The following is a 17,578-nucleotide window of genomic DNA, read 5'->3' as shown; positions in this document are numbered from 1 at the left end:
AGGAAATTTCTCTGGTGTAGACCCGAGTTGATTTAACATTACAACAGTTTAGCATTGTTAATCACTGCATTTCCCATTGCTTCAGCGCGCTGCTGAGACAAATGTAAATGTAACTCAAATACATATTTAATTTGCTCCAGGCTTGTGTGCAAGAGAACAAATTGAAGTGCAGTAAAATAACTGACATATTAACATATGTCTTCTGCCAGTCCTTGGTTTTATGCTAGCTTCTCAATTAAATTAAGTTTACATTCTCTGTGCACGTCTCTTAAAGCTGTCACACTTTTACCAGAGTGTGTAAATGGCTTGCTTTGAAGCATGCAACTCAAAGTGCAATACTGTACAACATATAACTAAATGGATATACGTACATGTGCTGTGTAGTTATTTATTTTTAAGCTTCATTTAACATGTAAATCCATAAATGTACATGTGTAGCTTTTAGGCAATAATGTATATTTCTGTAGACTAGGCAATACTTCAATCTGATAGGTTCATTTGGAAATTCAGAGTTCTGTCCTTTGTTTACTTCCGTCACATAATGACATGACTATGTAACACTCCCTCTTCTATTGGCTAGCGCTCCAACACATTGTACGTGATGTGCAGGTGACCAGAGCCGGCCAGCAGGGGTGTCAAACTCAATTTCATCGCGGGCCACATTAGAAATATGGTTGCACTCAAAGGGCCGGTGGTAACTTTAAGACTATATAAATATACATAGATAAATATACAATAATGTATTATTTTACACTATTGCCTCTTCATTGGATTAGTATCAGATAGGGTAATAACTTCATAATTAACTACGTCTGAAAGCAGAAGTCTAGGGAAAATAATTGCAAGTCTCTTCATTGCGCATGTCACAAAATGAGATGCATTGTGGGACATGTAGTTTATGGGCAATGTTCTCCTGTAAAGCGGCACGTAACATTATAATAAACTCATTATATTCTTTGTAAGCTCTTGCAGGGCCACATCAAATGAAGTGGCGGGCCGGATTTGGCCCCCGGGCCTTGAGTTTGACACCCCTGAGCTAACCAATCAGAGCAGACTGGGCTCTGGGTGAAAAGAGGTGCTGCAGTATGAGAAAAAGCAAGAGCTTTTTGAACATTAAAGCGGGGAGACACAGAAAAGGCACAACAACATGAACCTGGAAATGAGCATAATACGTTTTCTTTAACACCATAACTTCCTGGGAATGATTTATCTACGCACTCCACCGTATGTGTGTCATTATCACCTGAAAAAAAGATTGTGTTATTTGCATCTGTTTAAAAAGAAAACCTTTAAATACCAGCAATCCCACAAGAACACCTGCAGGAAGTGTGAAAGTGCTTCTAACTATGGCAGCATAAATGTGCTCGTATTTGTGCTGTTTATTAATTGTGTAAAGAACCTTTTAAATGCTCGCATGTTCCACGATGGCTGGCAGAAGTGACACTTTGTGCGGCTGCCAACAAAGCAATCCAACTGTTCTCGCAATTTCAAAAACGATGGTAAGAAGTAATGACATTTTGCAGAGAAATGTCACCGAGCTCAGAATGTGTGATTATTTGAAAAGTTGAAGTAACGTTCTGTCATAATGAACTTTTTAAAGAAAACGAAATTGCAAAGTTAAAACTCCACATATTACTTATGGTGGAAAACGTATTTAGAGTCTAGTCAAGTGTTTTCATAATTAAGTTCCAGCACCTTAGTGCTTGTATTCTGGGAAGATGTATCATTAAGGTGTATTATTGGAGCTTTGGCATAATGACTTGATGCTGTTTTAGCAGAACATTCTTCATGTTATATCGGAGAAACTTATATAGCATGAAGAACATCATCTATCAATGTCTTTATCACCCAGGTGCATGTACTGATATCATTTGCTGCCATGCACTGCTATGCAATAAAAATGGCGGTGGAGATATTAGTAATACAAAATAAAAAAGTGACTAAAATCCAATTAGAAAAGTTCCAGTAAGAAGAAAGACCACTGGTACACGTGTTATGAATATCTGCTGTTTTTTTCTACCTCTGCTTTTAAAGAAAGTAATATGCTGTATTACACTTTGACATTACGTTGTGAATAGGTCTCCAATGGAAAACAGTATTGCACACACCTGACACACATCTCTCGCTGATATCTACAGTTTAATCTGCAGGAATCTAAATGAACATGTTTCATATAAAGACTCCACACTGGATTACATTTCTGACACAATTCTGTAACAATTGTAATGCCAGCTGCTTCTGATAATCCACTGTAGAGCGATAATGAATCCAGACTCAGAGGACTAACACTAGCAACTCAAGAGGGAGCCAGTCTCGATTGAGGCCCATCAGCTCTGATCTTCCCCCACAGAAACTGTATTTAAATCTCATCCTGGTGACTGACCTGCCAGTGTGCAACTCCATTTTAACAGGATAACAACTGGTGACTTCTAGAATTGTGTGAGTAACATTCTGTTTTTAGACTTCTCTGTTTCAGTGTGTGTACTCTGTATCAATGCTCTGTAGTAGATCTGACTGAACATTGTGATTTTAAATCTCAAAACCGTTACAGTATCTGTTAGGCAGAAACTTGGAACAAGTAATTCGACTGAAACCTTAAAACTGAACTAACTGACTGCTAGGGTTAACTTTGATTTAAACATTTGTAGAATACTAAGAGCTTTATTGAGTAGGTGTAACTGTATTAAGGGTTAAACTCATAACTTTATAACTTAGGGTTTAATGTAATTGTAAAACCATTGGGCCACTGAAAAGATACTATAGCAACTCAAGAGGGAGCCAGTCTCGATTTCCTTTTGAGGGCCACTAGCTGCAGAGAGTGAACTAATTAAAGGGACGTGGCCCCACAGCTGTGAGAACTCAGCAATCAGGTGTCCATTTAGGTAGCACTTTCCTGGACCGTCAGCTTCAGCATCAGACAGGCAAAGACTGACAAAGACAAAGGAGTCCTGCGGGAGTCAAAGACTGACAAAGATAAAGGAGTCCTGCGGGAGTCAAAGACTGACAAAGACAAAGGAGTCCTGCGGGAGTCACAAGGGAGGCAAAGAGGAGGCAAATCCTACTTTGATTGAGCTAAATATCGCTGGTGTTTTATTTGGTTGTTTAGCCCCTCATGCTATAATCATGTGTATTTTCTCCATTCCTGTTTATGTGTCTTCTCGCAATTATCACTGGCCCCGTGTATCTCCTAATCGCTATAACCGACCTGCTCTCGTCTATCCCACGTGCTCCACTGAGATCCAACATCTAGTTTCAGGCGGCCTGTGGAACTGCCAGTCAGCTGTTCCTAAGGCTGACTTCATCTCTGGCTACGCCTCCCTGCAGACCCTGGATTTCCTTGCTCTCACTGAGACCTGGATTACTCCATCCAACACATCCACCCCAGCAGCTCTCTCCACAGCATATTCCTTCTCCCATACACCCAGACCCACTGGCAGAGGAGGTGGCACTGGTCTCCTGCTCTCTCCCAAATGGAGCTTCTCCCTCTTCAAGCTACCTAACTTCACTCCTTCCACCTTTGAATTCCATGCCGTCACAGTAACCCATCCTATACAATTAACCATTGTTGTTCTCTACCGTCCACCAGGCGCCTTGGGGGACTTCTTGGAGGAGTTAGATCATCTCCTCTCACACATCCCTGAAACTGGCCCTCCCGCTGTACTTCTCGGAGACTTCAACCTCCAGACGGGGAAGATAGACGAACTAACATCTCTGTTAACCGCCTTTGCTTTCTCACTGTCTCCGTCCCCACCAACTCATAAAGCTGGCAATGTCCTTGATCTCATATTCTCAAGGAACTGCACTACTTCTAACCTCTCTGTAAACCCGCTCCACACATCCGATCACTTCTTCATTTCATTCTCTCTACTCCTTTCCAAACATAACAAACTAATCTCTTCTCATCCTGCACCTGTCCGCCGTAACCTTCGTTCCCTCTCCCCCTCTACCTTTGCCTCATCGGTGCTCTCAGCCCTCACTTCCTCTGACTCGTTCCAACTCCTGCCTCCAAACTCTGCTGCTCCTCTCTACTCTCTCATCCTCTCTGGACTCTCTCTGTCCTCTCACATCTCGGCAGGCTCGCCAGTCCCCTCCTGCTCCCTGGCTAAATGACGCACTGTGTGCTAATAGAACCGTCCTTAGGGCAGCATAGCGGAAACGGTGGAAATCCAAACACCGCGACGACCTCCTAACCTATCAGGCTCTCCTCTCCTCTTTCTCTGCTTCGATCTCTCAGGCAAAAAGCACTTTCTTTCGAGATAAGATCCAATCTTCCTATTCTAATCCCAAAAAACTATTTTCCATCTTCTCCTCCCTCCTGGACCCTCCCAAAGCCCCTCCCCCCTCCTCACTCCTGTCAAGCAACTTTGTTAACCACTTTGAAAAAAAGGTTGACGTCTTTAAACAACTCTCCTGTTATCTCCATCAGAACAACCTTCTGGATCCGCACCAGTCTGGTTTCAAGGCAGGTCACTCTACAGAAACTGCCCTCCTTGCTGTCACTGAGGAACTGCACACGGCTAAAGCAGCCTCCCTCTCCTCTGTCCTCATCCTGTTGGACCTGTCTGCTGCATTCGACACGGTGAACCATCAGATCCTCCTTCGCACTCTCCAAGAACTTGGAGTTTCAGGCTCTGCCCTTTCCCTCCTCACCTCATACCTCAAACACTGTACCTACAGGGTTACTTGGAGAGGGTCCGAGTCCGACCCTTGTCAATTAACTACAGGGGTCCCTCAGGGCTCTGTTCTCGGTCCCATCCTCTTCTCCTTGTACACAAACTCGCTCGGATCTGTCATTAGCCCGCATGGTTTTTCATACCACTGCTACGCTGACGACACCCAATTCATTCTGTCCTTTCCCCGCTCAGAGACCCAGGTCGTCGCACGCATCTCTGCTTGTCTAGCTGACATCTCTCAGTGGATGTCTGCTCATCACCTCAAGCTCAACCTTGAGACAAGACAAGACTTCCGGGAAAAGATTGTCCAACTCTTGACCTAACAATCAACATCGGCACCTCTGTTGTTTCCCCGACTCAGACTGCAAGGAATCTGGGTGTGATCCTAGATAACAACCTGTCCTTCACTGAAAACATCGCTGCTACAACCCGCTGCTGCAGATACACGCTTTACAACATCAGGAGGATACGTCCCCAGCTGACACAGAAAGCCACACAGGTTTCGGTCCAGGCTCTCGTCGAACGCACTTATTGTACGTCGCTTTGGATAAAAGCGTCAGCTAAATGCAATGTAATGTAATGTAACACTTTTACAGCGATTATTGCTGAAGAAACTGATTCATAATTCAACAACTAATTATTCACATTCAAACGGTTCTACAACATTTGCTTCGCCAGAAAAACACATATTTATGTTATTTTGACATACACTAAAGTAAACTGTTCTGTTTCATATGGGTGTTGAAATATGTATCCATATCTCTTAATGTTGCTCTCAAAGGGCACCAGATTGATGCTTTTAACTTCGATATTTAAAAAATCTTCCCGGGAGAGCATGCCCCCCGGACCCTATAGGTCCTCCTATAGGAGGTGAAGACCCTCCTAGAGGAGGTTAGGTCCGCCACCCACTTGTAAAAAAATAGCACTTTACCCCTGCTTACACCTATTTGCCGTGAGCTGATTATCGAGCCTTCATTGTAACAGTCGCAGGTATACTGTGTTTGTGCGTGTGGGGAGTGTTGCAGTAGATATTTCCACTGTAGCGCCCGGTACCTTAACGTACCTTAATGTACCTTACCTTATGTGCCTCGGTGTCATTCTGGACGGCTCCCTCTCATTCGCACCACACATAAAAAACATCACCCGCACCGCCTTCTTTCATCTTCGGAACATCTCCAGACTCCGCTCATCTCTGTGCCAACCCAGCACTGAAATCCTGGTCCACTCATTCGTCACATCCCGGATTAATTACTGCAATGCACTTCTGACTGGCCTTCCCATCAAGCTCCTCAATAGACTGCAAATAATCCAGAACTCTGCTGCCCGGATCATCACCCGCACCAACTCATCCGACCACATCACCCCCATTCTCACTCAGCCACACTGGCTTCCTGTACGCTACCGTATTGACTACAAAAACCTTCTACTCACATAGAAAGCTCTCCATAACCTTGCCCCCATCTACATCTCTGACCTCCTTCAGGAGTACACCCCCTCCCGCACCCTCCGCTCTTCGTCCCTAGGACTTCTCACCGTCCCAAGCTATCGCCTCAAAACCATGGGTGCTCGAGCTTTCAGCTGCTCGGCTCCCAGACTCTGGAACTCCCTGCCACGACACATCCGACAGTCTGATTCCATAACAACATTCAAAACCCACCTCTTCAAACTGGCATTTTCTTTATAATCTGTACCCTGTGTCCTTTTGTGTCCTTTTGTGTCCTTCTGTGTCCTTTTGTGTCCTTCTGTAGTCCATTTCCTGTTGTTTGTCTTGTCTTACCCCGGCTGATACTTCACTAAATCCACTGTTTTAATTTGTAAGGTAAAATTGTAAATGTAAATTGTAAATCTGTAACCCTGTAAGGTGTCCTTGGGTGTTATGAAAGGCGCCCCCCAAAATAAATGTGTTATTATTATTATTAATGAACTGTGGGCTAAGCCCTGAATGTTTCCAGGTCCAGGAAATGCCCCTGCATGTGTGTCTGAGCCGCAGCGACACGGACTGATTCAAGTGCATTTATTGTCGTCGGATTTTCTTTACACAGTCTCTTTGCAAGCTACTGAAAAGCTGCCCGTGAGCTACCGGTCGCTCGCGATCGACGTGTTGGTGACCTCTGCACTACAGTTAAGGGAAAACCCCCCAAAACATAATAGGGCTTTTTATCTATCACAAGTCTGCCTCAAAATGAATACACGTCCTCCTCTCCCCTAATAATCTTGATGCAGACGGGGAAACGCTGTGTTAAAATCCGTAAGAAATGCAGAATAGACAGGAGCAGCAATACCAACACATTCTCACTCCCAACTCGGCCTATGTTGACGTTATGTCAGGGTCCCTGTCGTCACTTTCCAACGCAAGGGGGGGCCCTTTAGCGTTGAGTTTCAACTATCAGGGAGTCCCATTGACTTGCATAGAGCTCCCTGAACGTTGGTAATAGACGAGTTGGGATCACGGCGAAATGCTCTCCGCAGATCCATTCTCACAGCGTTTATCAACCTTTTTCTAACTCAATATCAAGCCAAATTTATTGTTTTTACTTCTTTATTTTAATTGAATAATGTAGGGCTTTTGTTGCCGTCAGTTATGAGGAGAGTAGCGGCTCAGAATACTGAAATCTGTATTGTTTCATCGTTTTTTCCTTCTAATGTTGTATTCTTTTCTAAACCACGCACTGTTATTTACTCAACAATAACACACAATTATCCTTGTGTTTATTTATTTGTTTGATTGTATAATGTCGGACTTTTGGAGTCCGTCAGGACCGAGGGTCGGAGCAGCTCATAGTAGTTGCTTAATAGAATTTTACACCTGGAAGTAAGTATTCTCTCCGCTTTGCTCAAACCCTGTGATGAGTCCTCAAGCTCTGTGATTGGATGGTTTAGCCGCAATGCACGCTGGGATATGGTGTTTATGTGATATGAAATCCGAAAACATTTAAAAAAAAAAAACTTTATTCCGAGTGTGCTTGCTTTTCTCTTTGGAAGTCATCACATAACGGCATTGTAATACACGGTTCGGCTGCATTAAATATTACACATCTGCCGTAGTTCTTTATTTATAGAGCCCCGATGAGAAGACTTCTAGACAAACAGGAAGAACTGCCGCCGAAACTGAATGTGTGACTTAAAATTAAACAACATCTTCAATTTCTCTTTACAATATACGTCTCCTTGGAGTATCAATACTAATTTGGCTGACTTTTATATTTGATCCAATTGGTAGATAGGCTATATTTACACCATTGCACGGTGCACAGCTGATAGAAAGGGACACCTGGTGGTTAAAGCATGTTATTGAAATGTATTATTTGTATTATTAGATATTAATAGGAGACACAGACAGACAAACTAATAAGGCTTTATTTAAACATTAAAGAATACTTTTAGGTTAAGGTCTTATTTTGAATAAGAAAAAAGCTTTGGGGGTATAAATATTAAGCCTGACAAAGTACTAATATATTGCTTTCCTGCTATGTTAACTGCTGTATGTTTAAGCATTATACTCTTTGTTACGTCCCCCTTCTAGGGTAGGGGAAAGTGACATACACCAGTTGGAATTGGTAAGGTTACAAGTATTTATTTACACACAAGTTAAACAAAAAGGCAAGCAAACAAAAGGGGCCAAAAGGGCGCAGGCTAAACTAAGGAGCAAACAGAAGGAGGACTGTAACAAAATGAGCCTATTCGAACGACAAAGAAATATACATAATAAACTAAATACCCCTCACTATCACAGTGGTACAAACTAATAAAGGAACTGAGCAAACACAGCGATCGACACAAACAACAGTCCAAAATGATGCTAAGCTAACCAAGACAAATCTAATATCACCGAGTTAACCACCGTTAACAGATTTGTCCCACAAACGAAGAGCATGTGGCGAGGGGCGTCTGTTCCCACAACAGAGCCTCCCGAATGATCACTGTTGACCGGCTTTGTAGTCGTCTCATCGAACGTGTGCGCTGGGATTGGGGTGCTTCGGGCCCGGCGTGCTCCAATCACAATCTTCGGGGACGGACCAGAAGATGGCAGCCAATGACGTGAGGGCAACCGCACAGCTCATTTACATAGAACACACATAGCTGAAAACACTCACAGACAGATTAATGAGCAGGTAGAAGGCGGAGACCGTAACACTCTTATAAGATTATCTGTATGTAGATAGTATAAGAAATGTGCAGAATACGACAGTTTAATGGTGGAGGTATGCACACATATTGACAGATGTCTTGTAATGCACTGCATGTTGAGGAACCTGCGACCCAAGTTTTTCATCTCCGACCTTGTCAGGTACTGAACATTCAATAAATAAAGAACACATAATTATTAAATATAAAACACAGAATTTGTGTGATTATACTAAATGATTTACAAATAAACACCACTGCATATTTACAACTGTTACACATGCTGATGTAACGCAAATGTTCCAACTTGGGATCAATAAAGTATATCTTATCTTAAGATGATCGATGGCTACTGCCATATTTGCCTCTGAACCTTGACAAGTGCATGTTTCAGGCTTATCAATGAACAACAGGAGGGGTCACAGACATACGAGCAGCTGTTACATAAAGCTCTTCTGACCTTATCTGTCATGTGGGTATATATTAATGCTGCCCATTATGGGCACAAGCCATTTTCACCCATTTATTAATTATATGTTTTAAATGTGAGTGTTTCCTATCCCCTAAACCTCCAGGGATGTACACAGTTTAATACTGGCAACTTCTTATTATGGGAAATACGAAAACGTCTTAACTCCCAGTAGAGACGTGCCATAGAGAACATCTTGCGAAACACACAATAGCCAGCATGTGTAGTTCTGGGGACGGGGTGGGGACGGGGTGGACCCGTTCAAATCCAGTTTTGGACAGTCTGCCGTGGTTCCATCCCATTTCAAAGTGCTGTTCGGCGCTCGGCGTAACCCTCGGCGCACACTCAAACATCCAATCACAGAGCTTGAGGACTAATCACGGGGTTTGTCAAGCGAAGCGGAGAGAATACTTACTTCCGGGTGTAAAATTCTCTAAAGCAACTACTATGAGCTGCTCCGACCCTCGGTCCTGACAGACTCCAACTTGTGTTTATTAATTAAACAAATAAATAAACACAAGGGTAATTATGTCTTATTGTTGAGTAAATAACAGTGTGTGGTTTAGAAAAGAAAACAAAATTAGAAGGAAAAACCGATGAAACAATACAGATTTGAGTATTCTGAGCCGCTACTCTCCTCATAACTGACGGCAACAAAAGCCCTACATTATTCAATTAAAATAAAGAAGTAAAAACAATAAATTTGGCTTGATATTGAGTTAGAAAAAGGTTGATAAACGCTGTGAGAATGGATCTGCGGAGAGCATTTCGCCGTGATCCCAACTCGTCTATTACCAACGTTCAGGGAGCTCTATGCAAGTCAACGGGACTCCCTGATAGTTGAAACTCGACGCTAAAGGGCCCCCCCTTGCGTTGGAAAGTGACGACAGGGACCCTGACATAACGTCAACATAGGCTGAGTTGGGAGTGAGAATGTGTTGGCAATACAGCAAGGAGAACATGTCAAGTGTCAATATCGTGTAAAATATATATGGAGAATGTTACTCAGCGAAGTCCACTTCCTCCCTGACCTGGAAAGATGACTACACTTAGACACTTAGGTAATTCTCAATAACTCCAGTCACAACAAGAGAGAAAAGACAAGGATGCAATTCAGAGAGACAAGAAATGTCAAGTGAAGATGAAGCAGGTCATTTTAGACAACGCATGAGGTGAAATGAACAAAGACAATGATGCTTTAGAAACGAGGGCCTCTTGTGTCCAGTATGTGAAGTTGTTGTAGTGGAGAAGGTTAGGGATGATTTTGCTCAAAAGCTTGACATTTATTTCTCTTTGTATCTCTCTCCTGTTGAAGAGTAAGTCCATACTCAAATGTAGCAAGAGAACCCTCCTCCTATTTTTACAACAAAGAAGAGGTTTAAATATCCAGTGAAACTAAAGAGCTCAACATATATTAAGAAAAACGCCATGTTTATTTACTGGCAAGAAAGACAATTCTAGTTAATGACGGATAACTAAGATTAGCAGCTAATAAGAAAGGATGAATTGGCTTAGATCCACACTTTCACAATTCAGTTTTTATTCTTAGCATATTGTTTTCCCTTTGCTGATCAGATTTCATAAATGTATCCTTAAAGCTGTTTTTATTAAGTACTTTTGTTGGTCTATAGTAGGGGTGTCCAAACTACATTTTGAATCGGCCCTCAGAAAATTCAAAAATGTCAATGGAGTACACGACACAAATGAAACTTGTGCTTGTCTTGTATTGTACTTCTTAAAAATAGATGAAAACAGTAGACAGTATTCATGTGTTCCCACTTTTCAAACAAATGCAGTCAATTAAAGTTGAAAACATTTTCTATCAAATCTAAATTGATACAAAAAAACCCAATAACTTATTTTCATAACACACTTGAAATAAACCTTCCTACAGTATTTCCTCTTGATGAGCATGAGGCTCCTGTTTTAAAGAATGAGCTGCGAATGAAATAAATGAAACCTTATGGAGAGCTTTGATGTAGGCTGTTGTTTTTGTTAAAGCCTGCGTCACACTGTCCCGAAATTGACACCCGATGGACACACGATGAAGGAAATGTTCAAATTCGGCTCTGATCGTAACAACATCGGGCCATTCGTGAGGGCATCTAAGCCATCGTATGACCGCCGGTGGAGTTTCTCAGGCTCCGGCGGCAACTTCGTAAGGCACTCGTGAGGGCATCTTGTCAAATCGTGTCATCTTCGTGTTATCATCGGTGCCATCGGCATTCGCCCCGATCAGAGCGAGGGCGAATGCCGATGATAACACGAAGTAAAGATGCCTTCACGATGGCCTTACGAAGGGCAAAATTGACACCAAAATTAACCTTTGCAAGGTCCTTCGGCAATTTTTTGGCATTCCAAAGATGTTGCCACCGCTCACAAAGTTGCTACCGGAGCCTGAGAAACTCCACCGGCGATCATACGATGGCTTAAGATGCCCTCACGAATGGCCCGATGTTGCTACGATCACAGCCGAATTTGAACATTTCCTTTATCGTGTGTCCATCGGGTTGCTTTATTGCACAACAAAATCATGTAAACATATTATATAAATAACCCAATTTGTGTTCTGTGAAACTGGAAAGGAAATAACATATTATTTTGAAGGCGAGTTGACAGGAAGTTGTTGTTGCTATGGAAACAACATTAACTTAATATCTTCAACATATAAAGACGGATAAAGTAAAGAACAAAGTCTGAAGATATCAGTACAGTATCATAGTACTTTAACATAATTATTTTTGTTACTTTCGTTGCAGTTGTAAGTCTTAAATGTAATATAAATGTTGTTGTGTGGTTCGGGGCCATCTTCGTGCGAAATTCACAATTCCATATTCGTGTGTCCATCGGGTGTCAGTGTGACGCGGGCTTTAAGCATATTCAAGTATTAAGCATAATTTACCCACATTTGATTAATTTAGCTAACTTATGAGGCAAAATACTTTACCTCTAGTGGGTGGCCCAGCCCTTCGTATATCTTTCTGTATGTGGCCCTCGGTGAAAAAAGTTTGGACACCCCTAGTATGTGCTTACCCCTTGAAAAAGATAAATGTAGTGTTTTACCATTGAGGATGAATAATATATGGAAGATAATTACTTAAATACTGTTCTTTTGTGGTGTACATGTTCTAACCCTAACCCTGCAATTGTTGCCTATCCTTAACAAAGTGTCCTCTTTAACTAAGAACAGTGTGGATCATGTGTTGGGCAATACACAGTCAATCTAAATATGAGCTATCAACACTATTTATAAATACATAGAAGTACGAGGCAGGGACTTCTTTGTCATCCCTTTAACATCCAAGTCATTGTGTGTCTACATTATGAAGCTTGAAAATCCCAAATGATCTGATCTAGGTCAACCTTTGAGATTAAAACGCTGGTAGCATTCAGAAGCAGATGCTAACCTTGTTTTTCTAAATGATCATCCCTTATCTGTGTAGAGATGGTGGATGCCATGCTTCCTACTCACTCAATTACATTTCCAGCGATGAGCTGCCCAGCACAGTCCTCTGCTCTCGGCCACATCGCAGCACCACAAGGGCAAACGGGGGTTAAGTGTCTATAACAAGAGCAGAACTCGGTGGCGTTGAGGGAGGGAAAACATTCCTCATTCAATTTCCCGGCCTTAGATTTCCCCCGCTGGTCCTTGGATTTAAAGTATATACCTTCTAGTTAGAAACCTGCCTGTCTAGCCTGACCCTCACCGATAGAAAGACTTCTATTGAGTACCAGTCTTTTCCTGGCGCACTTTAATCAATCTTGATCTGGAAACCAAAGGAAATGTTCAAAGATTTTGTTACACTTTCCCACATCAATACTTCATAACTTCAACCTGTTTGAAGAGAAAAGGTAATGTCCTACTTCGCCATGGTGGTCCCGTGTGTCTCTGCAGAAATTGCCAGTGCTTATTAAGTCTATACCCAAGAAACCTCCAGCACACAGCCTCTGTCTCCTCGCCGTCCTCGCCTGAGCAACTTCCTCCTCGATGGACAGTGCATTTATCCTTGAAGTTCAGTGAGATCTGCTTGAGGTGGTTTGGATGGAGCCACTCGGTGAGTCAAAGCACATTGACCACACTGGATTGGACTGGAACACATTGTACAAGTTTGTGATCTTGTATACATTGAAAACTCATTGTTCAAATTTGAGGTATGTGCCACTTCTCAAGTGTTAATGAAACCTAATTTTTTCCAACAGTTTCAATATTTATTGAAGATTGAAGACACCAAAAACATATTAAAGGTCCCATGTCCTGCTTTTCTGGTTGTTACCCGTCCCCTTGTGTTATGAAGGTTTTTCTGCATGTGAACGGTCTGCAGAGTCACAAACCCTCAAAGTGCACCCTGTAGCGAGTACAACTCTAACACAGAAGAGACCTGTCTGTGCTGCCCCAGAACGCCTCGTTGGACATTTCTCTTTTTCCATTGTTTACTTCCTGGGTACAGTGACGTGCCCATACCCAAATGGACCCATTGGTGGAGCTCCTCACACATACACACTCTCTCAGCGGCGAAACTGTGACGCGCTGGGGGGGGATGCTAGTGGAGCCTCGCAGCGGCAAAACTGTGCCCTGCTTACACTGTAGGTGCGCCGCGTTTGGGGGTGCGGGGGGTTGCGGGGGGTGCTGCAGCCCCCTCAGCATCCCCCCCCTTCCCGCGTCCATTCGCGATGTCTCGCTGTCTCGCAGATCCCACGCAGCAAGCAGGAACACGGCACCCAGACCTTGATCTGTTTGTCATTACTGGTGTCCTTTTCTGGTTGCTAACAAACGCCATCGTAAAACATAATCACTGATGTTCCGCTGTAACGTGGTGGACTCATCAGAACAGAGTGGGCGAGCTGACCAATCAGAGCACAGTGGGCTCACAGGGAGGGGGGGGGGGGCAGGAGCTCCAACAAGCCATATACAGAGATGCTGGATATGTGAGTATATGTGGAAAATTGCACAGTATAAATCTATTCTAGTCAACAATGGAATTATGATCAGTAGAAATGGCCGTGACATGGGACCTTTAACTTCATGGATTATTCACAATGTTTGTTAATGCATTCCTTCAACCAAACAAATATTGCAACTGCACCAGTGATCTTCCTCTTCCTGTGCAATATATCAACCCAACACCGCCGCTCTCTTTTAATCAGGTTGATTTCATATTCTATTTAATTTATGCAAAAGCAAACACTTTGTATTATGGTTTTGTTTTCTCTCAAGCTGATAGCCTACATACAGATTGATAATGAGAATTGTTGAACAAAAGCTGTGTTAATTATGTTTGTTCAGTACTTCGCAAATATTAGATTGAATTATTATGACTTTGTATAAATATTCACTATTCAGAATGCCATCTCGTGCCACCGACAGATGCCAGTCAGTCTTTAGATAACATTTGTTTAGCGCTAATTGGAAAACACCAGATACATGAACATGACAGACATGCTGCATATCAGTATGAAATATAGCAATGGTGCTAATGTTCGCATGCTGATGTTAGCATTTAGCGTTAGTGTCACAAGTACAGGTTCACAGAGCTGCTAGATGGTTACAACAATATGTCTTTTAAAGTTTTTAATGAATTAAAAGCATAGTATAAAATATCACAACAAATTCATAAAATGCACGTTTCTTACTTCTCCTAATTTAGAACCTGCTAACGAAGTATGAACACCACATTAAATGTCATTTAGCCACGTGATTTTTTTAGTCATTAAAAAATCAGGAGAAAGAAGATATTTGGCAAAGGTTTCTGAAGACTGAGTGCTCGTTGGGGGTGTACATAGCACAAGGAGGTGATGCCATTCAGGAGCTCTTAGTAGAGACATTAATATTGGTCCTTTCAAACTGAATGCATTGGATTTGCCTTTTAACAATATTTTTTGAGGTTCATTCTGGATATCAGACGATAGTTTTCTTTTCTTATCTTGTGCCCACGTTAAAGATTTCCTCTAAAAGCTTTTCTCCGCTGGTGTCCCCACACAGTTTGAGAGTGATGGATGGAGCTTGCGTCAGATCGCTCATTCTCATATTGTGCTCTGGCCACACAGGGCAGATACCCCCTCATTAATAAAACATCAGTAATTCATTTCCAAACCTCCCTGTTGTGTCCCATGTCGTCTGCAAAAAAAGGCGCCCTCCTAATTAGTGAACACTGATCGAGCATCTCTAAGAGCCCAGGGACAAAGAAATACATGAATAGAAAACTCACGGTGACAGAAAACTTTCATCTGCACCTTACGTCGCCTCCTAAAGATATTCCTAATTAAGAAGTCTGAATTCAAGATTATTTTGACTTACTATATCCCCACAAATTATGTGAAAATAGGCCTGAATTTGAGACATATCAGACTCATGCGTTTCTTGCTAAGGATTATGGGACATTGATACTGCTCCCAATTATGTCTAATAAGGGGGAGCAGGTGGAAGGTTAGCTTAGCGTAGCTCAAAGGGCTGTGACCAAATTGGAATAACCGATGATGTCAAAATTAGAAAAATGAACGCCAGTAATCATTCATGTTAGCCTGAAAGGGTGCGTGAAAACAGAGGGTGTTTCTCAATGTCGAGGAAAGCTGCTCCAGAGCCACTATTTCAAGGATGTCATCGAGTGCCGCCGAAGGACTGTTCTAATGTCCACGATACTTGGAATTCTACAGAGGCCGGCATACTTAGTTGCGGGAAATTTCGCAGCTGCACATGTGTAGACTCCGCGGTCTTAAAATCCCCACAATGCTTTGTGCACAGACCAATTTCCAAATCTGTGGCGGAAATCGCGCTCCATTTAAGGCGGGGCCTCGCATATGACGCACACCTGTTCCTTGTGCACAGGTTTCCGAGGCTAGGAAGGATTCTTGCCTCACTTCTGAAGCAACTGACTCGGAGGTACATGTGCTACCAAGCAAGCCTCCTCGACATTGAGGAACACCCAGTTTGGCAGAAGGAAGTTTGTGTGCAAATATGTTGAGCTTTATATCTCGAACCACACCCGGCCCAGGTGTGGCTTATTTAGCTGACGACCGGGATACAAGAGAAACGTTTAGTTAGTGAAAGGTCGATGGCCTTTGCGACAAACCAGGAATGCTTAGATTTTTCTCTCATTTTGATCAATCTTTTTAATCCTTTTAAGTAACTAGCGATTGCATGGGAGGAAGGTCAAACCTTTCATATTTTTAATGAAAAATGTAACATTTCTGAATTTTTGTTGGCACTTAAATGCACATTTATATTGACTTTTATAATCACCTTGCACAGCACATCAGAACTTCTGTGTGAGGAGGCCGAAATCCTTTAATTTCAAAACCCATATACAAACCATGATGAACATGTGGATGTTTGAAATGTGAGTGCTTCGTCCAGCTTGGAAATTAAGGTTTGCTACATTTTCACAATTGTATTCGATTATAACATGTATTGTGGAATAAATAAGAAAAGCATAAAGCAACTTTTATTCATAAAGATCTCCACTTTAACCGGCTTCTGTAAATAAATGGGGCGAAGCCTGCGAGCTAGTTCAGGCAGTCAACTCGAGCACTTGTGCTGCATTCATACATAACGCCCCTTGCCACTCTACAACCAGCCAAACAGTCTCCTTAATACGCCGCTCTATTTAACCTGCCAGATCTCTCTCCATGCTTTGCTTGCTGCTGGACATTTTCAAAAAAGCACTCAAAACGCACCTTTTTACCAAGGCTTTCCCCACTGTATAGTTAGTTTAATAGGTTTATTTTTCCGCTACTTCCCCCCCCCCCACCCCCTTAACCTGTCTGCCTTTTTTCCCCTACTCCCCCCCCCCCCCCTACCCGACTTGTAAAGCGACCTTGGGTTTCCTGAAAGGCACTATAAAAATATTATATATTATTATTATTATTATTATAGCTGCTGCTGCTGCTGCTATTGCTGCAGCGACTTCCACGTCGCTGCTGCTCGCTGCCCCACCGCCACCCTAGCTTCCACCTGTAGGCTCGGGGGGTTAGTCATTTAATCATCACTCATGGTGCTATGTGTATCTGTGGAGTGATGATGCCCGAGCCTATAGTCGCCAAACTCAACTATATGCTGCTTCTAATAATCATGTTAAAGAAACACGTGAGTCGTCTGACTGAACTCACAATACGCAGATAATGCTTACACTGCTACTGCAGAGCAATTACTGCTGCTACATTGGTGAGACGAAACGTTAAGTGATCTTCCTTTTTCAAATCCTTTTAACTGAGTATAAAGTGGAGCTCATGAAACAGCCCTCCTGTTGTGCTATTCATCGTATTATTCATCGTATTTTAAAAACAATTTCCCCGCACTGAAGGACATTAATTAACT

This window comes from Pseudochaenichthys georgianus, chromosome 5, assembly GCF_902827115.2.
Source record: "Pseudochaenichthys georgianus chromosome 5, fPseGeo1.2, whole genome shotgun sequence".
Taxonomy (NCBI): domain Eukaryota; kingdom Metazoa; phylum Chordata; class Actinopteri; order Perciformes; family Channichthyidae; genus Pseudochaenichthys; species Pseudochaenichthys georgianus.
The sequence above is the reverse complement of the archived record's forward strand: the minus strand, read 5'-3'. Positions refer to the sequence as shown.